The sequence below is a fragment of the Hypanus sabinus genome, chromosome 6, assembly GCF_030144855.1.
Source record: "Hypanus sabinus isolate sHypSab1 chromosome 6, sHypSab1.hap1, whole genome shotgun sequence".
In the NCBI taxonomy this organism is placed as follows: domain Eukaryota; kingdom Metazoa; phylum Chordata; class Chondrichthyes; order Myliobatiformes; family Dasyatidae; genus Hypanus; species Hypanus sabinus.
Genome location: NC_082711.1, coordinates 125097503 through 125124656, shown reverse-complemented (window position 1 = coordinate 125124656; position 27154 = coordinate 125097503).

Sequence of the window (27154 nt, the reverse complement as noted above, 5' to 3'; positions counted from 1 at the left end):
AATCTTCCCCATCTCTTTTGGCTCCACACATAGCTGTCCACTCTGATTCTCTAAGGGACCAATTTTATCCCTCACTATACTTTCGCTATCGTCACGGGTAACCCCAGTTTGCAACGGGATACAGAATAGACCCCATGAACTGCTGCTATTAAGAGAGAGAGGGAGACATCCAACACAATGAGAGAGAGAGAGAGAGTGAGAGTGAGAGAGAGAGAGAGAGAGAGAGAGAGAGAGAGAGAGAGAGAGAGAGAGAGAGAGAGAGAGAGAGAGACAGACAGACAGACAGACAGACAGAGAGAGAGACAGAGACGACTCGAAAGATTGATCTTATTAGTTCTCTGAAAGTTGTTTTCCTTTCTGCAAGGACATATGCCTGCTAGTTCAATTTCCTGCAAAGAGAGGAGGGTGGAGCATGTTGATGGACAGCTGGTGTCCTACATGTGGAGATTAGAAAAAACAGGTCCACTGTTACACAGAGAGAAAACACCACGAGACACACAGGTTCTGACATTGAACGAGCTTTGTTGCACCCACACGAATGTGGCGTTTTGGAGGATCGATTCGGGGAAATCTATCAGTGGCTCACAGTGTAAAACGGTGCGACTGGTGGGGAATTTTTGTTTGTCCATCCTTGCTTCGGTAATAATCCCACCACTGAAGAACGGTCGTACGTATCATGGTCATAGCCGGTGACCACAGAAGGACAACGGCAAGATCGACGGCATCACCTCTCATCTCTCTCTCTGTCTCTCCAACGTTACTCAACTAACTACCTCGAACCGAACTGAACTCTCTTCATCATCCTTATACTGCATCCATTCACCTCTGGATTTGAAAGAGGCTAGTTTTGTTCCTATCTCCACATTTATGTATATATCATTGCTAACCTGTTTGATATATTTGCATTTATAGTACTGTAATTCGTAGTTTAAGCAATAAACACGATTAGTTTATAGCAATTCCAGACTCCAAAGTGTTTTCCATTTCTGTTGGTTCTTTAGCAAGGTCACGGGGTAGGTCACACTATTAAAATAACTGTAGAAACACATTGATTTATTTTCACCTTACTTGACAAAACAACATCGAATCTTCTTTCAGCTTTTCTAGTTTCTTTCTTAAGATTCTTTTTACATTGTTTATATTCCTCGAGCACATCATTTACTCCATGCTGCCTATATTTATTGTAGATCTCTCTCTTTTTCCAACCCAAATTTCCAATTTCCGTTGAAAACCATGGCTCTCTCAAGCTTATAACCTTTCTTTCAACCTAACAGGAACATAAAGATTCTGTCCAATCAAAAGTTCAACTTTAAATGACCTCCATTTCTCTATTACACCCTTCCCATAAAACAAATCGTCGCAATCCACTCATTTTAAATCTTTCCAGATCTCCTCAAAGTAAGACTTTCTCCAATCAAAAATCTCAACCCTGGGTCCAGTCCTATCGGTCTCCTTAATTATATTGAAGCCAATGGCATTGTGGTCACTGGACCCGAAGTGCTCCCCAACAAATAGCTCCGTCACCTGACCTATCTCATTCTCTAACAGGGGATCCAACACTGCCCCTTCTCTAGTTGGTACCTCTATGTATTGCTGCATAAAACTATCCTGCACACATTTTGCAAACTCCAAACCATTCAGCCCTTTTACAGAATGGGCTTCCTAGTCTTTGTGTGAAAAATTAATATGCCCCACAATCACAACCCTGTGATTGCTACAAGTATCTGCTATCTCCTTACAAATTTGCTCCTCCAGTTCTGGCTCCCCTTTAGGTGGTCTATAATACACTACTCCTAGTGTTACTGCACCTTTCCCATTTCTCAATACAACCCAAATAGCCTCCCTGGACGAGCCCTCTAACCTTTCTTGCCATAGCACCGCTGTAATATTTTCTAGGACAAGAAATGCAACACCTCCCCCTCTTACCCCTCCGATTTTATCACACCTGAAGTAACGAAATCCAGGAATATTTAGTTGCCAATCACACCCCTACTGCAATCATGTTTCACTAATAGCTACAGCATCCTATTTCCAGGTATCAATCCATGTTCTAAACTCATCTTCCTTTCTTACAATGCTCCTAGCATTAAAATAAATGCATTTAATAAATTCTCCACATCTTCCTCTCTGTTTATATCTAACGGCGCAAACAACTTTACAAACTTATATAACCATAATGATATAACACTTACAATTACAATTACATGCCATCTCGGCCATTCTAGTCCAAGCTGAACGCTTACTCTCAGCTCATCCCACGGACCCGCACTCAGCTCATAACACTCCATTCCTTTCTTGTCCACCTACCAGTCCAATTTTACGTTAAATGACAATACCGAACCTGCCTCTACCAATTCTACTGGAAGCTCGTTCCACAGAGCTATCACTCTCTGTGTAAAGAAATCCCCCCTCGTGTTACGCTTAAACTACTGCCTCTAACTCTCAACTCATGTCCTCTTGTTTGATTCTCCCCTACTCTCAATGGAAAAAAGCCTATCAACGTCAGCTCTATCTATCCCGTCATAATTTTAAATACCTCTATCAAATCCCCTCTCAACCTTCTGCGCTCCAAAGAATAAAGACCTAACTGTTTCAATCTTTCCCTTTAACTTAGGTGATGAAACCCAGGTAACATTCTCGTAAATCTACTCGGTATTCAATTCTGTTGATATCTTCCCAATAATTCGGTGACCGGAACTGTGCACAACACTCAAAATTCGGCCTTAACAGTGCCTTGTACAATTTTCTTTTTCTTCCTTCTCACATACATCTGTTCATACACCGTGGTTACCCTTCCCCGTTGTATCTAGTTTAAGTCCACTGGAGCATGTCTAGCAAACCTACCTGTAAGAATATTTGTCTCCCTCCAGTTCAGAAGTCAACCGCCCCGCCGGAATAGGTCCCACTTTCCCTGGAAAACTGTGCAATTATCTATAAATCTAAGCTCTCCGTCCTGCACCAGGTCTTTAGCCACTTGTTGATCTGCACTATCTTACTATTTCTAAACCCGCCTGCACGAGGCACTGGTAGCAATCCTGTGATTGCTATCCAGGAGATCCTGTCCTTTAACTTGGCGCCTAACTCTCTAAACTCACCTTTCAGGACCTCGTCACTCGTCCTTCCCACGACATTGGTCCCTACATGGACCACGACATCCGGCTGCACCCTCCCTCTTGAGATTACTGAGAACTCGATCCAAGATATCGCAGACCCTGGCACCAGGGTGGCAACAGACCATCCGGGATTCTCGATCTCTTCCACAGAACCTCCTATCTGTCCCGCTAACTATCGAATTACCTATCACTACAGCTCTCCTCTTTTCCCTCCTTCCCTTCTGAGCTGAGGGTCCAGTCTCGGTGCCAGAGATGCAACTATTGAAACTTGTCCCTGGTAGAACGTCCACAGAAACAGTATCCAAAACCGTATACTTATTGTTGTTGGGAACGGCCACAGGCGTGCTCTGCACTTCCTGTCTATTCCTCTTCCCTCTCCTGACAGTCCCCAACCTACCTGTCTCCTGACTTGTAGGTGTGACTATCTCCCTGTAACTCCTGTTTTTTTTTTCTGTCTCTGCCTCATGAATGATCCGATGTTCATCCAGCTCCAGCTCCAGTTCCCTAACACGGTTTGTCAGGAGCTACCGCTGGATGCACCTCTTGCAGGTGTAGTCATCAGGGACAACTGTGCTCGTCCTGACTTCCCAGATACTGAAAACGGAGTACTCAACTGCCCTAACTGCTACCTCCATTACCTACACCTAAGGTAGTTAAATTGATTAAAGGAGCTTACCCGGACTTACCTCACTTGGAGTGAAGCTCGTCCTCAGCCTCTGTTCGCTTTTTAAGTTCTCCCACTGCCTCACGGGCCGGCTTTCACGCGCTTGCGCAGTCGTGCCCAGTTCAACCTCGCCTCCACATGTTCTCGCCAAAGCTTTTTGAGCCACAGCCGTCCTGCTCTGCTTCAGTCCACTCCGACGATGGTTGATACGACGATAGCCGCTGTATATGGTGGTCTTGTTTTACGTCACGCGCCTGCGCAGTATAACCTCCTTTCCCTGATCATTAAAAAAAAGGCTTCTGTCCGAGATGCCTTTACTTCTTCCCTCTTCGCCTCTTTCTTCGATTTAAGTCACCTTCAGTCAGTGCTCCTCCAAATTCAACCAGAATGTGGACTTTGCAACAAGAGGGGCGAGCGCGTTGGACCTTATTTACACAAATATACCGGACGCGTACCGGCCGGAGCCTCGACAACACCTCAGTTACTCAGACCACATCTCAGTTATACTAATCCCAGCATACGTCTGTCAGACGCTAGAGACCAGTTCAGAAACAGGTGAAAACTTGGCCAACAGGAGCCATCCCTGCTCTTCAAGACTGCTTTGAGCACACTGGCACATATTCAAGGAGGCTTCAACCGATAGCGACTCTACCAACTTAGAGGAGTACACAGCATCAGTGACCAGCTACATACTCAAGGGGATTGATGACGACACTGTGTCCAAAACCATCAACACATGCTCTAACCAGAAACCATGCATGACCGTGGAGATGCGTGCGCTGCTGAGGACCCGTGTCACCGCCTTCAGAACAGTCGACAAGGCAGCCCTAACAACAGCGAGAGCCAGACTGTCCCGGGTCATAAGAGAGGCAAAGCGTGCACACGCCCAGCGAATTTACAGCCACTTCCAGGACAGCGGCGACACGCGGCCAAATTGGAAGGGCATTCAGGACATCACCAACTACAAGACAATATCAACTGACTGTGTGGGTGATGCCTCCCTCCCAGATGCGAAAACAACTTCTACCCTCGTTTGGAGGCGAAAAATGACGTGGCGGTGAGGAAGTCCACCCTCCTCCCAATGACCAGGTGCTGTGTCTCATCCTCACCGATGTGAGAAAAACCCTGTGCAGGGTCAACCCACGGAAGGCTACTGGACCAGATAATATTCCTGTCAGGGTGCTCAGAGGATGTGCAGACCAGTTAACAGATGTTCTCAGTTACATCTTCAACATCTCACTGAGCAACGCCGTCGTTGCAACGTGCTTCAAGGCCGCCACCTTCGTCCCCGTGTCGACGAAGTCTTCAGTGTCCTGAATAAATGACTACCGCCCCGTCGCACACACATCCATCATCATGAATTGTTTCGAGAGGCTCGTCCTGAGGCACATCAAGACCCTGCTGCTCCCCTCACTGGACCCGCTGCAGTTCGCGTACCGTCCCAGCCGTTCAACAGTCGACGCCATTGCCATCATCCTTCACCGGACCCTAACAAACCTGAACAAGAAAAGACACATACGTTCGAATGCTGTTCACAGTCTTCAGTGCAGCATTCAACACAATCATTCCTCAGAAACTTACTGGAAAGCAGCCTACTGGGCCTGAACACCTCCCTCTGCAACTAGATCCTAGACTTCCTAGCTGGGAGACCGCAGTCAGTCATGATTGGAAGCAGCATCTCCAACACCATTACGCTGAACGCGGGGGTCCCCCAGTGCTGTGTGCTCAGTCCAGCGCTGTTTCCTCTGCTGACCAACGAATGTTCTGCAACACACAGCTCGAAACACATCATCAGATTCGCCAATGACACGACTGTGGTGGGTCTCCTCAGCAAGAACTACGAGTCAGCTTACAGAGGGAAGTTGCAACGGCTAATGGACTGGCGCAGAGCCAACAACCTGTCCCTGAATCTGAACAAAGCAAATAGATGGTTGTTGACTTCAGGAGAACACGGACCGAACAGTCTCCACTGAACATTGACGGCTCCTCCGTTGGGATCGTTAAGAGCACAAAATTGAGAACATAGGATAGTACAGCACATTTCAGGCCTTCGGCCCACAATGTTGCTCCGACCCTCAAATCCTGCCTCCCATATAACTCACCACCTTAAATTGCTCCATATAGCTATCTAGTAGTCTCTCTCTTGAAGAATCTCACCTGGTCCCTCAACACTAGCTCCATAGCTAAGAAAGCCCAGCAACGTCTCTACCTTCTGCGAATGCTGAGAAAAGTCCATCTCCTACCCCCTCCTCCTTCCTTATCACATTCTACCGAGGATGTATCGAGTGCATCCTGAGCAGCTGCATCACTGCCTGGCTCGGAAAATGCACCATCTCGGATCGCAAGACCCTGCAGCGGATTGTAAAGTCAGATGAGAAGATCATCGGGGTCTCTCTTGCAGCTATTACAGACATTTACACCACACGCTGCACCTGTATAGCCAACGGCGAAATGAAGGACCGCACGTTCTCTTCATACAAATTCTTCACCCTCCTGCCGTCTGGGAAAAGGCACAGAAGCATTTGGGCTGACACGAACTGACTATGTAACAGTTTTTTCCGCCAAGCCAACAGACTCCTCAGCACCCAGAGCCTAGACTAACACCAACCTACTGCCCAGTTCTGGTGTCTTTATTTTACTGCCTGCACTTTTTTATTTATTTTTTTTTTGCACTTTATGCAGTCCCGTGCAGGCCTGCAGTCTAGTGTAGTTTTTGTGTTGTTTTTTCGTAGTTTCAGTCTAGTTTATGCATTGTTTCATGTAGCACCATTGTCTCGTTTTTACTGTGTACTGTACCAGCAGTTATGGTGGAAATGACAATAAAAGTATCTTTACTTGACTTGGAAAGCCAGAGGTCCTGGTACAAGTCGGTATCAATGACATGGGTAGAACAAGAGAGGATGTCCTGAAGAGAGAATTCAGGAGTTAAGTAGGAAGCTGAAAAGCTGGTCCTGCAGGGCAGTAATCTCAGGAATGCTGCCTGTGTCACACGCTGACGAGCGCAAGAATAGGATGATCACTCATATTATTGGTTGACTGAGAGACAGATGTAGGGGTCAGTGTTTCGGGTTCCGTGATCCTTGGGGCATCTTCGGGGGAGACACGGCCTGTACAACAAGGATGAATTAAAGCTGAACAGAAAGAGATCAAAATCCTAGCAGGGAACTTTAGTAGAGCTGTTAGGGAGGGTTTAAACTAATTTGAAACGGGGTTGGGATCCGGAGTGATAGGACCGAGGAAGGGGAAAACATAAATAAATCAGAGATAACGTGCAACAAAGATGATAGAATGGAAAGACAGGAGATGAGGCTTAATGGCAGCTAGTGAGATGAGTTACAGGGCAATAGAGGCGTGGTGCAGTTCATGTAGTAAATACTGGAATGAAGTGCTGCATTTAAACGCACGCAGCATAAGAACTAAAATTAATGATATTGAAATTCAGCCACAGATTGGCAAGTATGACGTTGTGGCCATCTTTGGCTAATTAAGAGCTGAACACCCAAGGATATATGGTGTATCGGAAAGTTAGGTTAGTAGGCAGAGGGGGTAGTGTAGACCTGTGTATAAGAAATTATATTAAATCATTAGAAATGGATGACAGTGGATCGGAAGTTGTAGCGTCTGAATGGGTTGAGTTAAGAAATGTCAAGGGTAAAATGTAAAAGTACAGCTGATGGCAGTTGTGCACAGGCCTCCAAACAGTAGCCGGGATCTGTATTACAATTTGCAGCAGGAGATAGAAATACCGAGCCAGAAAGGTTATGTCATGATAATCGTTGGGGATTTTAGCATGAAACTGGAGTGGGAAAACGAGGCCAGTACAGGACCTCAAGAGTTAGAAAGTGTAGAATGTCTGAGATATGACTTTTAAGAACAACTTGTTGTTTAACCCACAACAGGACCGGCTGTGCTGTATCGGGTGTTGTGCCGGAAGTGATAAGAAAGCTTAAGGTTAAGGAAACCTTAGGGACCAGTGATCACAATAGGATGGATTTCACTTTGAAATTTGAGAAAGAGAAACTAATAATGTATGTGTCGGTATTTCAGTGGAACAAACGAAGGACAGCAGAGCGGCAATGGCTGGAGTTTCTGCGAAAAAAAATAGGGAAGTACAAGTCAGATATTTTCGAAAAGAATGAGACATTTTTGAGTGGAAGAAGGACACTACCGTGGATGACAAGTGAAGTCAGAGCTAAAGAAAAAGCAAAAGAGGGGGCATATAAGTAAGGCAAATCTCATGGAATATAGACGATTGGGAAGCTTCTAAAAACTTGCAGATGGAAACTAAGAAGGTCATTAGGAAGGAAAAGACGAAATATGAATGGAAGCTGGTGACTAATATCAAAGACGATACCAAAACCATTTTCAACTACAGGATAAAAGAGAGTTGAGGATAGATAAGGGACAAATAGGAAGGTACACTGGAGATATTGTAATGAGAGACACAGAGATGGCAGAGGAACTGAATACTTATTTTGTATCAGTCTTCACAGTGGAGGACATCTGAGGTATACCAGACATTAAAAAGTGTAGGAGAACTGAAGTATGTGCTGTGAAAATTACGACTGAGAAGGTGTTCAGGTAGCTTAATGGCCTGACGGTGAATAAATTTCCTGGACCTAATGGAATGCATCCTCGTGTTCTGAAGGAAGTAGCTGGAGAGATTGGGGAGGCATTCGCAATAATCGTTCAAGAATTGGCAGATTCTGGCAGTGTACCAGACGACTGGAAAATTTCAAATATTACGCCGCTATTTAAGAAGGGTGGGAGGCAGAGAAAGGAATTTATAGACCTATTAGCCTGACACTAGAAGTGGAGAAGTTGTTGGAATCGATTGTTAGGGATGAGATTACATACTGAGGCCACCTGACAAGATAGGCCAAAGGCAACATGGTTTCCTCAAGGGAAATTCCTGCTCGACAAAGCTGCTGTATTTTTGGAGGAAATTACAGGACAGGTAGACGAAGGAGATCTAGTAGATGTGGTTTACTTGGATTTTCAGAAGGTCTTTGACAACGTTCCGCACATGAGGCTGCTTACCAAGATTAGAACCCATGGGATTACAGGGGAGATACTAACACGTCGAGTGGAAGATCGGGGAGATGGATATATTTTATGAATTCACGACACACAGTTTTGATTTATCAATGTAAATCCACTGTCAAAGTAAACTCCAATAATCCAGCACGAGCGGCAAATTTAAGTTCTACTTGGTGTGTTTTTTTCACATTAATTGTTCAAGATGCATTAATTTCAAATTTAAAGGAATTGCGTCGTGTTTGCCAGTTTTAAGGGAACGCGATATTCGAGAACCCCATTAAATTCACTTGGATGTTCGATCTTGGACCATCGGGAGTTTCGAAAATTCAAAAGTGCCGCAGTGCGTTTTAGTTTACAAGGGTTTTGTTCAACGCCATATTATCTACGAAGTGGGGGCGAGCTAACCCAGCGGTGTTTGTTAGATGCTTTACGGCTAAAGTACATCGGATACTCTGCTCGGGAACAATGAACATCGATCCATTTTGAATAATGCTTCTGTAATTTGGAACAGGGCAGGAAGAATGTGCAACAAAAATAAATTAGGAACCTCCTGATCAAATCCCTTGACATAGTGTGTAGGAACAGCAGCCAAGGGTAATTTCCAGAATTTAAAACCAGCGAGCCAGCTGGGTGGATGACAAACAGGAGTCAAAATGAAGATGAATGCCTGCGAACGGAGGAAGTAAATCTGCTACGAACTTTGAACATTGTAAATGGACAAAGTCAGAGGCAGTGGGGCGTCGGAACTTGCGATGCGTGGAAGAATATCGTGGAAACACAAACTATTCTACAGAAGCTGTGATCGGATCAACACACACAAACAAGCTGGATGAACTCAGGAGGTGGGGCAGTAACCGTTGAAATGAGCAGTCAACTTTTCGGGCCGAGACCCTTAGGACGTTGACCGACCTGTTGTGTTCATACAACATCGTGGAAGTTGCCTAGGTATCCAAACTTTACACCTTGGTCGAAAAGCGCCCTTAGCGATCAGTTGACATTGCCTCAATCCCAAATCCTGATCCTCTTGCAATACCGTGTACGTAACCTTTTTCCTTACTTGCGCATCTTTAAGGTGTTGGCAAAACTTGATTTACAGGTTTTAAACCTCCAGTATTGAGCGCCCACAGAGTTTGATCATTCTCTCTTTACAGCTCATTTCTCCACAGAGACCCACAGAGCAGTGAGTCAGAAATTCATTGATTCTTTCTGCTGTTCTCTCCCCACCCCAGTGAATTTAGTGTCAATGATGATGCTGTTCTGGGGAAAGTGCGGCCTCTCCAACTGCACCACTCGCAAGGGCGGATTTACTAACCATCGGCTTTGCGGTGATGTCGTGGCGGCTCAGTTATAATTACTGTATTTCCCTGGGAGTTTCCTGGACATCACCACGGCGTGCAGTGCGATCGCTGCACTGGGAAAGGCAGTCACGGATTTTTCTCTATGGCTCACCGTCCTGTTTACGTTTGTCACCATCTGTTGCCAGAAGCGGAGAGTAAAGTATTGCACCGAGAAAACTGCAGATGTGGTTCTGGCAACGACCGGAGTTCTGTTCTGTTTGAGTAATGTATCCTACTTCTTTATATTGCAACCTGTGAATGCGATTGACATTATAACCTGGGATTGCATTACAAAGCCGGATATGAATCCCGGATGGCTGTAACATGATTGGCTTGCTACCGTTCTAACGCCATTGCTCCCGTTCGTGTTAATACTACTGCTCAACGCTCTGACAATCAGACATATTTTGGTGACTAGTCGCATCCAGAAGTGGCCGTGGGGCCAGAATAAGTCGGAGACCCGCGGTGACCCGGAGATGGAGAGAAGGAGGAGGTCTGTGATCTTACTTCTCGCCACCTCCGGAAGCTTCATCATCCTGTGGTCGGTGAGTGTTGCCGAATTCCTTTACAGTGCCATTGCTGGATTGGATCAGAATTATTCGAGCGATTCGGCATACATATTTCAACACAGCGGATGCACGCTGAGAATATTAAGTTGTTGCACGATTACTTATGGTAACTCGTCGGTCCAGGTTCAGAGAGCAGTTCGCCAGCACAGTGAAATATCCGCTCACGACAAATATTGAACTAATTAACAAACAAAATATCTAAGCTCTTCTCAGAGGTGGTTGCAGTGATTTCTATCTGGAGCCTGCTGAACAGATGGTCATCGGAGAACGTGGCAGCCAGGAGAATAAAGCTAGTTTAGATCCTAAGAGAGCCACAACACAGAAGAAAAAACACATCGCCACTCTCAGCCCGCGATATCCACCTCCTATCAATTATTAAACTCACCTTAACTTTTATGTTTATTTTCCACCATATTCCGGCCCCTGTTACGCCACAAACCTTTCAGTAATGATAAAGCAGGAGAGGATCCGGGGTCATTCAAGACGTAATCAGCAAAATCCCATCTCATTTGCTACTTTACTCTTTTGCATCAGAATGAATTAAAAAGAAAATCAACAGTCTACACAAGCTCATAGTAAATCTCGCACTTGTCCTCGGTGTTAGACAAACCTGTTATGGAGAAATGATTAACAGTACAGAACTCCGGGATTTGGTTCATAATTGTGCAAATTTCCATGGATCACCCAAATTAGTGCTCTGCTTCAAGGATTAATGTCACCTCGCTTCCTGATTTATCAAAAATTTCCATCCGAGCAAACTGCGCATTGAATCTGCACTGTATTCACTGCTGTACAATCGCATGTTTAATATTATTTTTTTTTCTCTCAGGTAAAACTGGTAAAACGTAAGGAACAGGCATGAGTTCCGAAGTGACTTCTCAAATACGACGGATTTTCGGACTATTCCAGTGATATTCATTATTGTTCTGCAGGACTAATTATTTAATGTTATTGTGTTGTGACTCTGGGATGATACCAGCCGTAGATAGAAAGCAAAGGGTAGCAGTGAATGGGTGTTTCTCGGACTGGCTGGAGGTGACTAGTGGGGTACCACAGGGCTCTGTATTGGCACCACAGCTCTTTACGATTTATGTCAACGATTTAGATGAGGGCATTGAAAACTATATCAGCAAGATTGCTGACGATACTAAACTGGGTGGCAGTGCGACATGCGAAGAGGACGTTAGGAGAATATGGGTGAGTGGGCAGATACTTGGCAGATCTCATTCAATGTGAATAAATGTGAAGTTATCCACTTTGGAAGCAGGAACAAGAGGGCAGAGTATTGTCTGAACGGTGTCGAGTTAGGTAAGGTAAAATCCCTTAGGATTCTCCTTCCCTTTGTCTACCAGGGTTACCTCAATATCACCTCCCAGAAAAAGAATTGTTATCAGCTCGTCCGCTTCTAAGGAGATTGAGATAAGCGTGGCTCCCTCCACCTTAAGTGCTTTTTTAGCAGCACTGCTTCTAGGATATTGAGATAAGCAAGGCTCCGTCCACGTTCTTATTTTTTTATATATAGGAGCACCATTGACAAGTGCCTTGACAAGGTTCACTTATATCTGAATGGGATCAGGTGAACATCGGATCGCAAGTCCATATAAAGTCTGTGAGTACGGCTGAGAAGATGACAGGGCTCTTTCCACCATCTATCGGGAGCATTTATTAGAAGCGTTGCATATGCAGGGCGTTAGTATTATTAACAAATCCACCAGGCACCTTCTTTGGCTTTCTACTATCATGGAGGAGAAACCGATAAATAAAATGAAAGAACGTTCTGGATGGGAAACACTTTCTTCCCTGGGACTATTTGGCTTCTGCGCACCTTGCCACGTTGCATTCGAAGTGTCTCTGCTTAATCTGTTCTGTGCCTTCGAATATTTAATTTTAACTCGTTGTCAGCCTCGTGTGTGATACCTTATCAAATGTCTTCGGAAATCCCAATAAATGACATACGCTACGTCTCATTTATCCACCCAGAACTCAAACAGATTTGTCTGGCAAGTTTCCCTGTCATAGAAACCATGCTGACTTTAACTTCCTTTATATTGCCTTCCTCCCTTGCTGGAGAGTGCAGTAACATTTGCAATTTCCCTGCGCTCCGGGAGCATGCTAGAATCAAAAGATGCTTGGAAGATCATAAACAATGCATCTGCTTTCGCTTCAGCAACATCTCTCACGTCTCTGGAATGTAGCCCACCTGGTCCAGGTGACGTATCCACCTTAAGCTATCGGGATAGCACTTTTTTTCCCCTTGTAATAGCAATAGCACTTATTCCAGCTCTCTCTGACACTCAGAGATCTCTGGCACCGTACTAGTGCCTTCCACAGTGAAGACTGATGCAATGTAATCATTACATTCTTCATGCCATTTCTTTGCTCACTATTACTACCTCAGCAGCATAATTTGTCAGTGGTCCAATATAAACTCACAACTGCCTTTTACTCGTTAAGTTACTGAAAAATAAACTCACCTCATCCTGCTTTATATCATGTGTTTGTTTGCTCTAATATTTCATCTTTTCCTGTGGTACGTCCATTTAACTTATTTTTTGTTGAACATTCAAAACATCACTCACATTGTATGCCCTTCCTTTGGCTTCTATGCATTCATTACCTACCCTTGTCTGCAAAAGTTTCCGCTCCCTGCCATTTGAGAACAATTTCTTCTGAGACATATTTATCCTGTGTCTCGTAAGCTGTTCTCAGAAACTTCAGCCACCACTGCTCTGACGTCATCCCCAACAGTATCCCATTCCCATCCACCTCAACAAGCTTCTGTCTTGTGCCGCTGTGATTCATTTTATTCAATTGTGATACTGAAACATCTGACCTGCTTCATCTCTCGAATTGCAGTATGAATTCTATAATGTTATGATCAAAGTTTCCCAAGGTTTCCTTACCGTAAGCTACCTAATAAAATCCGGATTGTTGCGCAGCATCCAATCTAAGATATTCTTTCTCTGCGTAGGATCAAGCGCAAGGTTCTATAAAAGGCCATCTCATAGATAGTCAACAAACTCACTCTCTTGCGATCCGACACCAACCTGATTTTACAATCCCCTTGCATCTTGATGTCCTCCATTACATTTTTGATATTACTCATTACATATCCTTTCCAGCTCCCCTTGCAATCTCATCTCCACATCATTGGCCGCCTCTGTCGCAACGATGCGCACGCATTGATGAAACGGTGACAGCGCCTTCACTCATCAAAGCACCCCGGGACCCGGAAGCTGATCGACGGGCAGAGAAGTAGGGAAGGGATCGGAAAGGGATCGGACTGTCGCGGGGTATGGAGTCAAGGTGTGCCCAAGGCTCACAGTAAATGTCCTTCAGCCGTGGTTCGGAGGACAGTTCCAATTAACCCTCACCTGGAGTCCCGCTCCGACCTGCTTCTGACTCTACAAAGTCTTTCCTTTCACTGAGCGCTTGCGCGTTTCTGGAACGACCAGGAGAAAGGGTCTGCATGTCCTGGAATTCCAAAGCAACTCAGACAGATAGTCAGACAGACAGACATATTTTATTGATCCCGAGAGAGATTAGGTTTCATTGCAGCTGCGCCAACCAAGAATAGTGTAGAAATATAGCAATATAAACCATAAATGATTAAATAATAATAAGTTAATCATGCCAAGTGGAATTAAGACCAGGGCCAGCCTATTGGCTCAGAGTGTCTGACACTCCGAGGGAGGAGTTGTAAAGTTTGATAGCCGCAGGCAGGAATGACTTCCTATGACGCACAGTGTTACATCTCGGTGGAATGTGTCTCTGGCTGAATCCACTCCTGTGCCTAACCAGTACATTATGGAGTGGATGGGTGTCATTGTCCAAGATGGCCTGCAACTTGGACAGCATCCACTTTCCAGACGCCACCGTCAGAGTCGAGTTCCACTCCCACAACATCACTCGCACTAAACGCAGGTGGAACTCAGCAGCACAAGCAGCATCCTTGGAAAAGAATAAACAGTTGACCTTGTGGCCTTTGCTCTTCCTCGGTCAAGCGCTGGAGGGGCGAGAATCTGGCACAAGAGGCGAGTGGAACACAGGAGAGAGGGAAAGAGAAGGGGACCCGTGCGAAATAAAAGGTAGGTGAGAATTAAAAGGTCCGAATCGGAAAGAGAAGAAGGGAGGAGGAAACACGAGGAAATCTGCAGGTGCTGGAAATTCAAACAACAACACACACAAAATGCTGGTGGAGATAATAATTGCAGGGAAACTTGGACTCGCAAGAGATATTGTGGCACTGGTTAAGATGTTAAAAGAGTTGCACAGCAGAGGAAGGCAAATAGTAAGAAATGAAGTGCTTATGGAGTATCAGAAAACGAATGGAACAAATAATAATTAAATCAATCACGATGTCTAAAATAAAGTCTGTGTTTGGCCGAGCGGGAGAAAAAGGGAAGCAAAATACTAAGGGGATTTAATAGCAGCCATCCGCCGATCCAAGAAGATCTTGAGTTTGCCCCTCTGATGGACTAGGTCCTACCTGGGGCGCCAGACTGGGCGGGCAGATTTTAAGAACTAGCTGTTTACCCATGCCGGTTCCCCCTCTCCACATCACTGATATAGTCCAAGGGAAGGGCAAACGCCAAAGCAGCACACACCAGTGTCGTCGCAGAGGTTGCCAAAATAAAGTTGTAAACAACATCAAACTGACTTAGGAAGCCCGGCTGGGTATTTCTTTCTCGGGGTTTACTCCTGAAGACTTTCCCATGGGTGGCTATGGCCGAAAGACAGCGGAGGTTTAAAATCAGAGTTTTCCTTTCCCTCAGCCGGTTGCCGTCCTAGGCTCCCAAGCCCCAGATGCCCTATAAGGTAAGCAGAAAACTACCGCAAGGGGCGAAACTGGCCCTCTGGAAGATGAAAATGGTTTTACATGTGTAGAGCAAGAAACGATCGTAAGGCGCCAGAAACTTAGACTTTAAGACCGTAAAAAAAGGAGCAGAATTGGGTCATTCGGCCCACCGTGTCGGCTCCGTCATTTCATCAGCGATGAGCCATTTCCCTCTCAGCTCCATTCCCCAGTCTTTTCCCGGTATCCCTTCATGCCATGACCAGTCAGGAATCTGTCAAACTTTTCCTAAAATATGCTTATTCTTCACAGCCGAATTTGACAATGACATCACATATTCACTACCCTCTGGCTGAGGAACCTCCTCCACACCTTCGTTCTGAAAGGACTCCCTTCGATTCTGATGCAGTGTTCTCTGGTCCTAGACACTCCCACCATTAGTAAACGTCCTCTCCCCATCCAGTCTATCAAGTTATGTTAATACTTGATAAATTTCACAAATCTGCGAATGCCGGTCATCCAAACAGCACAATCAAAATGTTGGAGGAATTCAGCAGACCAGGCAGCTTATATGAAAAAGAGAACAGTCGACGTTTCAGTCCGTGACCCTTCATCAGGACACAGGACCTAAGGCCTGATGAAGGCTCTTGGCCCGAAAGGTCGGCTCTTGGGATCGATCACCCAACTGATCTTCCTAATCTACTTGCACAGTTAAATCCCCCGTTACTATTTCAACATTGCCCATTTGGCATCCATTTTCTTTTCATTAGAGGTTGTGTATACATCCTATATGGTCTTTTCACCCTTGCAGTTCCTTAGCTCTACCTTTAACAACGATGCCCACAACATCGTTCACCCCAATCCGTAACTCTGCCCCATAGTCGCTATATATTCGGAATTCAACTATAAAATCTTCAGTCCTGTATTTACCCTTCTCGAATTTGTCCGTCTTTTACACTGAAACTTATCCGTTTGACTGCAATTTTGTCTCGACTTTCTTGATGTCTTACTACACATTGCCTCTACTTTCAAACCAACTACCCCATTTTCAAGACTAACCCTCCGCTTCCCAACCCCTTTGCAAATTAGGCAAAACTTTCCCGACCATGTCTAGGAAACTTGCCCCCAAGGATATTTGTCCCCAACGGGTTTACATGCAGCCTGTCCCTTTTGTGCAGCTCGCACCTTCCCAGAAGTGATCGCAATGATTCACAAATCTGACAGCTGCACCAGTTCATCTTACTCTTACCCGCAATGGAGCGTCCCATGGGCAGGGATACAGCAAATACTACTCCAGAAGTCTTGTTTTATATCTTTCTACCAAACTCTGCAGCAGGCTGTCATCATTTCCTCCTCAGCTTGTTTACCTGTGACATTGGTATCAACATGTACCACTACTTCTGGCTGTCCACCCTCCCACTTGAAAATGCCGTGTTCTGTACCCGAAACATCACCGACTCTAGCACCTGAGAGTCAACATACGATTTGAGTATCCATCGTCCCCTTAGAACCTCGTGTCTATCCCTCTGAATATAGAATCATTTGCAGTTCTCTTCTTCTCTCCACTCGTCTTATCCCGAAACCTGGTCACTGTAGATCCCTCATGTTAGTTCGTCCTCCTGAACTGTATTTAAACTTACATACATATTATTTAAGTTTACTCTGCACTGGCTGTATATTTGCCTTCCATCTCCTGACAGTCACACAGTTAACTATCTCGTGCAAGCCAGGGGTGACTGTCTCCGTGTCGCTCCTATGTATCATCGCCATGTTTTCCCGCATGAGCAGAAGGTCATCCAGGAGCTGCTGCAGTTCCTTAATTCGTTCTCCGGAGCTGTAGCTCGGTGCACCTGGTGCAGATCTTTTTTCTCCAGGTCAAATGATGTTTGCAGAACTCCGACGTCTCAGATAGAGTAAAGAACACTGCTTCCCCTATCATTTCGCATTTCCCCCTCCCCCTCTTACTTTCAAATCTCTTGGTATCTTTCCTTTCAGTTAGTCCTGACGAAGAGCCTCGGCCCGAATCGTCGACAGTGATTCTCCTTATAAATGCTGCCTGGCCTGCTGTGTTCCACCAACGTTTTGTGTGTGATGTTTGAATTTCCAACATCTGCAGATTTCCTCGTCTTTGTCCTGGAGCCATAATCACTGCACTACCATGCCCTATTAGACCGGGATTGAAAACTTATGTTCGAAAGGAGAACCCAGCAGAATCTTTCTCTCGTCCAAACTTGGTGCCGCTCCAGCCTGATAATACAAAACCGATCAAAACAACGACACACTGAAAAGATCGAAAGATTGGCCTCTCCGTTTGTCCTTGTGTTCTTTTTATCCACCCTTCTATTGCATACCGTTCGATGATTGGTCGAAGTCCAACGCCAAGAAACAGCAATGAAGTTCTGCATTCTTAATCTTGATTACGGAATGAATAAAAAGTTAGTCCTCTTTACCTACTGCAGTAGTGAGGCAGTTGAGAAGGCCCGCATGGGACGTTGGCCAAGAAGATTTAAAATTCCGCCTCACAAGATGAGGTGGTATATTTGATGAGGCATTAGCTTTGTGGGAGAAACCAGAGCGTGGTAACCGACAGATCGAGCTTGGAGACTGTGTACAGTTTTAGTTTCTTACTTACAGTAAAGAATGAAGGAAGTTTGAACGACAATAGAGAAAATTTACAAGGAGGTTTCCACGTCTGGAGGACCTGAGATAGAAGGTAAGTGTAAATAACAAACACAAGGGAATCTGCAGATGCTGGAAATTCAAATATCAACGCACACAAAATGCCGGTGGAACACAGCAGGTCAGGCAGCATCTATAGGGAGAAGCGCTGTCCACGTTTAGGGCCGAAACCATTCGTCAGGACGCCCGAAACGTCGACAGCGCTTCTCTCTATAAATGCTGCCTGGCCTGCTGTGTTCCACCTGCATTTTGTGTGTGTTGTTGTAAGAATAGATATTTTCGGCATTTAGAACGGCGAGGATTGAGAGGAGATTTGATAGATGCATCCAAAGTATAGGAATTATAGAGAGGTTAAATCAAGCAGACTTCATTGTAATTGTGTGTGACTACAAAGAGACGTCATTTGATTATGTTGAAAGGAGAAATATTGAAGGGAAGCATAAAGGGAAACATCTTGATTCAGAGATCCCTGAGTGTGGAACCGGCAAGCATAATTGATATCCAATGTTTAAAGTATGTTTGAAATGTTGCGTGGATGGTTGGGGTGCGGAGGGCTATGGTGACCGCGCTACTTGATAGGTGTAGGTCGGTTAAATTGTTTTCCTGAGATTACACGTGCTGGTGGCCTTGTTTATGTGTTGTGTGTTTTACAACCATTATTCTATGCAAATTTTAGAGTAGGTTACTTTTATATTGAATATTATAGAAGTAGAAATGAAAGAAAAAATACTTCTTAAATAGATCTCAATTTGCTATCTGTATTTGAACCATCACCACTTAAAATATGAATAAATAGGTCTCTGGAAACGAGTTCAGTGTTGTACTCAGGCCAAGGATTCCTACGCTTTTCAACATCTACATTTTTTAAATCTTAGAAATGTCGTCAGGTCGGAGTTGATTTTCCAGATTCGTCAAACATATGACAGCCTCCAAGTTAGTTAAAGTGTTCCAGAGCAAAAATTTTACTTCGGATCCTTAGTCTACTACGGTTCCTCTTCACAACGTCAGTAACATGTGATTCTTCTCATTATGTACTCAAAAGACGAGACTACACCTCTCCACCTACCGATCTAAATGCAACGCAGTAGCACCGTTGTCTTATAATTACGTGATAAAATTGCACAGATGAACGTAATCTGAGAATAGAAAAGCCAGAGGAATTTATTATTTAATTTGTTTCCCAACCTGAGAGATGAAGAATTAAAGTTGGTTAAACGCTAACTCTACAGAGGTTTGTAAAGGTTTTTAATGTCAAGTTCAATCTCTGCAGACCCCTAAAGAGATATCGTGCTTTCTTTGGAATCACCTTTGTATGATGAATCCAGTGCAGTGCGCCTGAAGTAGTGGCACTCTGAAATTTAAAGCTATTGACTCCCTCCACCTCGAATCCTTCGATGAATACTGTTTCCTGGACCTCTTGATTCCTGTTCCTGAAGTCTGCAATGAATTCCGTCGACTTGATTACATTAAATTAGAAGATTATGTTCCGAAACAGCTATGCTAATTCGTCACCACGTTTGATGCAGCCCACAGCAGCGGTGTCTTCAGCAAATTTGAGTATGGCGTTGGAGTTGTACTTGGCTACACAGTCATAGGTTTAAAGCGTGTAGAGCAGGAGGCTAAGCACACAGCCGTGTGATGCAGCTGTGCTTCTGGAGTTTGTGGAGGACATGTTTTCGCCAATCCGAACTGTCTGGTGCATGCAGCTGAGGTAATCCATAAAACAACTGCCTAACGGGGTATTGAGACCCAGGATTTGGTGGTTACTGATTAGCTTTGAGGGGACGGTGGTATTACATGCTGAGCTGTATTCAATAAAGGCATCCACATCTTCGCTGTGCAGATATTGCAGGGCTATGTGAAGAACCAATGAGATGGCGTCTGCCGTGGACCTGTTGCTCGTGACGGCAAACTGGAACTGATTCAAGTCGACACTCGGACAGGAGCTGATATGCTTCCACACAAGTCTCTGAAAACACTTCAGCATTCTGGATGTAATTGCAACAGGTCGATAGCCATTGGGGAATCGGTTCCTACGCTATTTTTTTTCTCAAGCGCCAACAGAAATTTCCTGCATGCATGCCCAACAGGAGCAATTGTATCATCTATAAGAAATTTTCGTACACCAGGTAAGCATCCGAGCCCCACCACGCAAAAAAAAAAAAAAAAAAAAAAAAAAAAAAATCTGGGTACCCTTCCACGAGTGAAGGGCGGGCGTTCATCTTTGAACTGTAACATCGTTGCGACAACTCTTTTCGCCAGGTTGATACAAGCCTTGCATAATCCTTTATTTACTACCTCTTTCAACCTCTTATCTTCTCCTTTGCTACGTGCGGTGTCTGTCTCCACAGTTGATCTTTTAACAACTTTTGTACCTGGACAGTCAACGTGTTCGTTACTGTCGATACCTTTACGTGCTGAGACCCAGAGGGAGAAGAGATGTACCCAATGTTCTGAATATTAAAAAGTGTTTCATGGTCATCCAGAATTAAATCTGCCCGAATTTTAGACTGATCAAAATCGAAATGGAATAATTAAAAAATAAAATTTGCCACGAACAATTTTCATCCACCCACTGTAAGCCCAAAACAATGATGATCAGTTCTGCTGTGTCTGCACATGAATGATTAGTAAGTCGCTTCTTTAGTGTTACTTGTAATTCAGGCACGCATACAGCCACACCGACATTCCTAGTTAAATGACCTTTTGATCCCTATGTAAATGTGGTTGTCTTATGAACATAATTTAGCTTAATATATTGGTCAGACAACAGACTCTCAAGAAGAACATAATCATTAGATGCTGTTAAATTGTGTAACCTAAAATAAACTCAAAGTTTCGAAGATCGGCCACGGTGGGGCATACTTTCGAAAAAGCCACAGTGGGGCATATTGCATAATCCAAGAAATAAAAGCATATTCGCTGTGTGCTGAGAACAAAGCCACCCAAAGCAAAAACTTTCTTCGTGTAATGCTCCCAAAATATTCTTCCTTGACTATACTTAATTCTGTAAGAACAACATTTTGCCAGGCAGGTCTGTACGTTTTCTCCCCAACAACAAACCTTTGGACAATAATAACCTGAAGGAACGCTTGAGTAATAAGAAGAAAGACTTCAGGTCTGCAGACAGACAAGTCCTGAGGCGAGTACAGAGTAAACTGAGAGTAAGAATGAAGAAGTGCGAACATTCCTTCAAGAGAAGGCTGGAGTACAAGCTCCAGCAGAATAGATTATGAAACGTGTGGTCATGCATGAAGCAGATAATCTAGTTCAAGTTTAACGAATGGAAGCTCGAAAGCTGCCTGGACAGGGCCAACCAATTAAGCTTGTTTTTCAAGAGGTTTATCAATGGACCTGTTGTTGTCCCCTCCCCCACTTGCCCAGACCACGCTCCCTCCCTGTTGCCAATGTCCTTTTCCTCCAAATAATTTGTCTTCCCAACCCCCGAATCTTTGAGTATCCTAAAGCACACCTCCCCGCCTATCTGTGATTGCAGGTCAAGTTAACAGACAACTAGAGAGACTACAGCATTGCAGGGCTGCTGGCGCCGACGATAGCAGTGCTATGAAAGACATCCTTCTTGGTTGCTATACCCAAGAAATTGACTCCATTTGGACTTACTGTGTACAGATAACTTACTCTTACGTTTCATTCGATGAAGGTGGTGGAGTGGCTGGTACTGATTTACCTTGGATCGCTGTTGAGATCTTTATGGGACACTCTTATTTTTTTTCGCAACTTCATGTACGATTGTATGATGTCATCATTTATCTGTTGTAAAGAGCTCACTCCCTACTGGATGATACTGTGGTATTGTGCCAATCAGAATCAGTATTAGATTCAGATTTATTATCAGCGGCATGTGACGTGATATTTGTAAACTTAGCAGCATTATTATAACGCAATACATAATATAGAAAAAAAACAAAACAAAACGAAATTATAATCATAATAAGCAAATACAGGCAAACAAGCGGAAATCTGCAGATGCTGGAAATTCAAGCAGCACACACAAAATGCTGGTGGATCGCAGCAGGCCAGGCAGCATCTATAGGGAGAAGCGCTGCCGACTTTTTGGGCCGAGACCCTTCGTCAGGACTAATTGAAAGGAAAGATAGTAAGAGAGTTGAAAGTAGGAGGGGGAGGGGAAAATCTGAAATGATAGGAGACGTCCCGAGGGGGTGGGGTGAATCTGAGAGCCAGACAGGTGATTGGCAGAAGGGATACAGAGCTAGAGGAGGGAAAGGAATAGGGCACAGGAGGCCTAGGGAGAAATAAACAGGGAGGGGAGAAGCATACTGAGAAGGAGAACAGGCAGAATGATGCGCAGAGATGTGCAGAGAGAGAGAGAAAAAAATAAATATATCAGGGATGGGGTAAGAAGGGGAGGGGAATTAAAGGAAGTTAGAGAAGTCAATGTTCATGCAATCAGGTTGGAGGCTACCCAGCCGGTATGTAAGGTGTTGTTCCTCCAACATGAGTGTGGCTTCATCTTGACAGTAGAGGAGGACATATATCAACATATCAGAATGGGAATGGGACGTGGAATTTAAATATGTCGCCACTGGGAGATCCTGCTTTCTCTGGCGGACAGAGCGTCGGTGTTCAGCGAAACGGTCTCCCAGTCTGCGATGGGTCTCACCAATATATAAAAGGCCACACGGGGAGCACTGGACCCAGTATACCACACCAACCGACTCACAGGTGAAGTATCGCCTCTCCTGGAAGGACTGTCTGGTGCCCTGAATGGTGGTGAGGGACGAAATGTAAGGGCAGGTGTAGCACTTGTTCCGCTTGCAAGGATAAGTGCCAGGAGGGAGGTCGGTGGGAAGGGATGGGGGGGGGGAATGAATGGACAAGGCAGTCGCATAGGGAGCGATCCCTGCGAAAAGCCGAAAGAGGGGGATGGGAAGATGTGCTTGGTAGTAGGACCCCGTTGGAGTTGGCGGAAGCTACGGAGAATTATACATTAGATCCGGAGGATAGTGGGGTGGTTGATGAGGACAAGGGGAAGCCTATTTCGAATGATGTGGTGGGCGGCTGGGGTAAGGGCAGATGTGCGGGATATGGGAGAGATGCTTCTGAGAGCAGAGTTGAGGTTGGAAGAATGAAAGCTCCTTTGTTTAAAAAAATACTTCTCCTTCGTCCCGGAATGAAAATCCTCATCCTGAGAGCAGCTGCGGCGGAGACGGAGGTATTGTGAGAAGGGGATAGCATTTTTACAACACACAGTGTGGGAAGTGGAATAGTCCAGGTAGCTGTGAGAGTCTGTAGGCTTATAGTAGATATCAGTAGAAAGGCCGTCTCCAGAGATGGAGACAGAATGATTAAGAAAGGAAAGGGAGGTATCAAAAATAGACCAGGTAAATTTGTGGGCAAGGTGAAAGTTGGAGGCAAATTTAATGAAGTCATCGTGATCAGCATACGTGTAGGAGGCAGCGCCAATTCATTCGTCGATGTAACGAAGCAAAAGAGGGGGACGGATACCCGTATAGGCTTGTAACATGGACTGTTCCACAAAGCCAACAAAACGACAGCCATTACTGGAACCCATGCGGGTGCCCGTGGGTACACCTTTGGTTTGGAAGAAGTGGGAGGAGCTAAAGCAGAAATTATTGAGAGTAAGAACTAATTCGGTTAGACGGAGGAGAGTGGTGGTAGGGGGGAATTGGTTAGGTCTGGAATCCAAAAAGGCGCGGAGAGCTTTCAGTCCTTCCTGGTTGGAGATGGAGGTGTATAGGGACTGGACGTCCATGGTGAAAATAAGGTGGTGTGTGCCGGGGTACTTAAGATCATTGAAAAAAAATTCAAAGCGTGAGAATTGTCCCGAACATAGGCGAGAAGGGATTGAACAAGGGGGGATAAAACAGTGTCCAGGTATTCCGAAATGAGTTCAGTGGGGCAGGAGCAAGCTGAGAGAATGGGTACACCCGGACAGGCAGGTTTATGGATCTTGGGTAGGAGGTAGACACGGGAAGTGCGGGGTGTGGGAACTATGAGGTTGGTGGCAATGGATGTGAGAACCCCAGAGCTGATAACGTTGGTGATGGTATACGAGACAGCGGCCTGTTGCTCCTGAGTGGGGTCATGTTCAAAGGGTAAATAGAGGATGTATCAGTGAGTTGTCGCTGTAACTCGGCCAGGTAGAGGTCAGTACCGCAGACTACAACAGCTCCCCCCTTACCAGCGTGTTTTATAGTGAGGTTGGGATTGGTGCGGAGGGAGCGGAGAGCAGAGCGTTCGGAAGGAGTGAGGTTGGAACTGGACCACGATGTGGTGAAGTCGAGACTGTTGATGTCACGTCGGCATTTAGCAATAAAAAGATCCAGAGCAGGCAGAAGCCCAGAGCAGATGGAGGGTTGAAGACAGGTGAAGCGGTCATCGGTGGGGATAGGAGAGTCCTTTGCAAAGAAGTAAGCTTGGAGACGGAGCCGGCGGAAAAAGAGTTCGGCTTCATGGCGTACGCGGAACTCGCTGAGGTGTGGGCAAATGGAGACAAAGTTGAGACCCTTACAGAGGACGGAGCGCTCTGCTTCAGAGAGTTGAAGGTGGGGGGACTGGTAAAGACCCGGCACAGGTGAGAGATGGGATCAGAGGGGTGATGGAGGCTGGTGGTATCCATAGAGAGGGGAGCGTTTACGTGAGAGGAAGATGGAGCCTCTGAGGGCCCAGGAGCTGACGATGGGATCTGAGGGAGAGGGGATTGCAGAGTGGTAGCGGGGGAAGGGTGACGGGAGTCACAATCGCAGGATGGGAAGACCCGGCCTGAAGTTCAAGGCTGGAATCGGTGGTCGGTGGTTGCGCAATCGCTTTGAAGGTGTCCATTGTCGTTACAACACGCGGTGATGGTGCTAGAGTCCGGGTTGTGAATATGCCTTGGGTTGCTGGGGCCGCCGAGATTGGCGGCCGGGACCAATCTATGGTCGTTGGAACCCGCGTTGCTGGTGCTGGAGTCCGGGTGGTGAACATGCCCTGGGTTGCTGGGGCAGCCGAGATCGGCAGCCGGGCCCGGGGCCGCGATATGAAGTCTATGCTCCAGAGTCTGCAAATGGAGGATCTTGCGATCCTTGCAGTACGTGATGAAGTCAAAGAAGCGGCGATTGCAGGCACGGATCCGACAGAGGATGAAATAACGGACAGAACCATTGCAAACTTAGAAAATGGTGTCCCGGAGGCGTGGAAGGGATTGTGATAGGGACGCCATTTACCTTCTTTTGGCGGAGAGTGTCGCCCTCAGAGCTCGACGGGAGAAACAACGGGAGGCAGAGTCAATTAAATGTGAGTAGCTGGGATCCTCAGAAGGTCCAAATTGAGAAGCTCAAAAACGGATCCTGAAGCCAACTGGAGTCAGTTAGCGGTGGAGACACGTTCCAAAGAACTGCAAATAGCTCTATCTACGGGTCTGGGTCAAAATATGATCGAAAAGTTGAAGGGCCGTAGAAATTATAGATGGGGAGCAGCGGGAGAGCGTTTCACTGAACTCCTGACAAAGAGAATATTTAAACTTGTTCAGTGTAGGCATCACTGGCAGAGACTTCGCAGTACTGAATTTGAAAGGCAAACACGAGGGAATCTGCAGATGCCGGAAATTCAAGCAACACACACAAGCTAGTGGAACGCAGCAGGCCGGGCAGCATCTACAGGGACCAGCGCTGGAGACGTTTCGGACAGAGACCCTTCGTCAGGACTAACTGAAAGGAAAGATAGTAAGAGATTTGAAAGTAGGACGGGAGGGGAAAATGCGAAAAGATAGGAGAAGACCGGAGGGGGTGGGCTGAAGCTGAGAACCAGATATTTGATTAGCAAAAGGGATACAGAGCTGCAGAAGGGAAAGGATCATGGGACGGGAGACCTAGGTAGAAATAAAGGGGCAAGGGAGCACCAGAGGGAGATGGAGAACAGTCAGAATGATGCGCAGAGATGGGCACAGAGAGAGAGGAAAAAATAAATATATCAGGGAAGGTGTACGAAGGGGAGGGTAATTAACGGAAGTTAGAAATATCAATGTTTATGCCATCAGGTTGGAGGCTACCCAGCCGGTATATAAGGTGTTGTTCCTTCAACCTGAGAGTGCCTTCATCTTGACAGTACAGGAGGCAATAGATAAACATATCAGAATGGGATCGGGACGTGGAATTGAAATATGACGCCACTGGGAGATCCTGTTTTCTCTGGCGGACAGAGCGTAGGTGTTCAGCGATACGGTCTCCCAATCTGCGTCGGGTCTCACCAATATGTACCAGGAGGACCGGACGGAGTATACCACACCAGCCGACCCACGGTTGAAGCGTCGCCTCAACTGGAAGGACTCTCTGGGGCCCTGAATGGTGGTGAAGGAGGAAGTCTAAGGGCAGGTGTAGCACTTGTTCCGCTTGCAAGGATAAGAGCCAGGAATGAGATCGGTGGATAGTGAGGTGGGGGGGGGGGGGATGAATGGTGAAGGGAATAGCGTGCGGAAAGCAGAAAGGTGGGCTGAGGGGAGGGAAAGATGTGCTTGGTAGTGAGATTCCGTTGGAGATGGCGGGAATCAATTACAGTATATTTATATTTAATAGAATACTAAAAACTCTGTAATAACAGAAATACTATATTAAAATATGAGTGTTTGAGTGTATTTGTTGACATGCCAAATCTCTTCGAAATCTTAATGGAGTATAGTCGCTGTCTTGCCTACTTTATAACTGCATCGATATGTTGGGGCCAGGTTAGATCTTAGGAGCTCTTGACAACCAGGAACTTGAAACTTCTCTGTCTTTTCACTTCTGATACCTGCATGAGGATCGGTATGTGTTCCTTCGTGTTACCTTTACGGAAATCTGCTCTTTCATTGAGCTCCAGGTTGTCGCTGCGGCACCATTCCATTTATTGGCATATCTCACTCCTGTACGCCCTTCCGTCACTACCTGATATTCTAACAGCAATGGTTGTCTCGTCAGCAAATTAATATTGGTATTTGA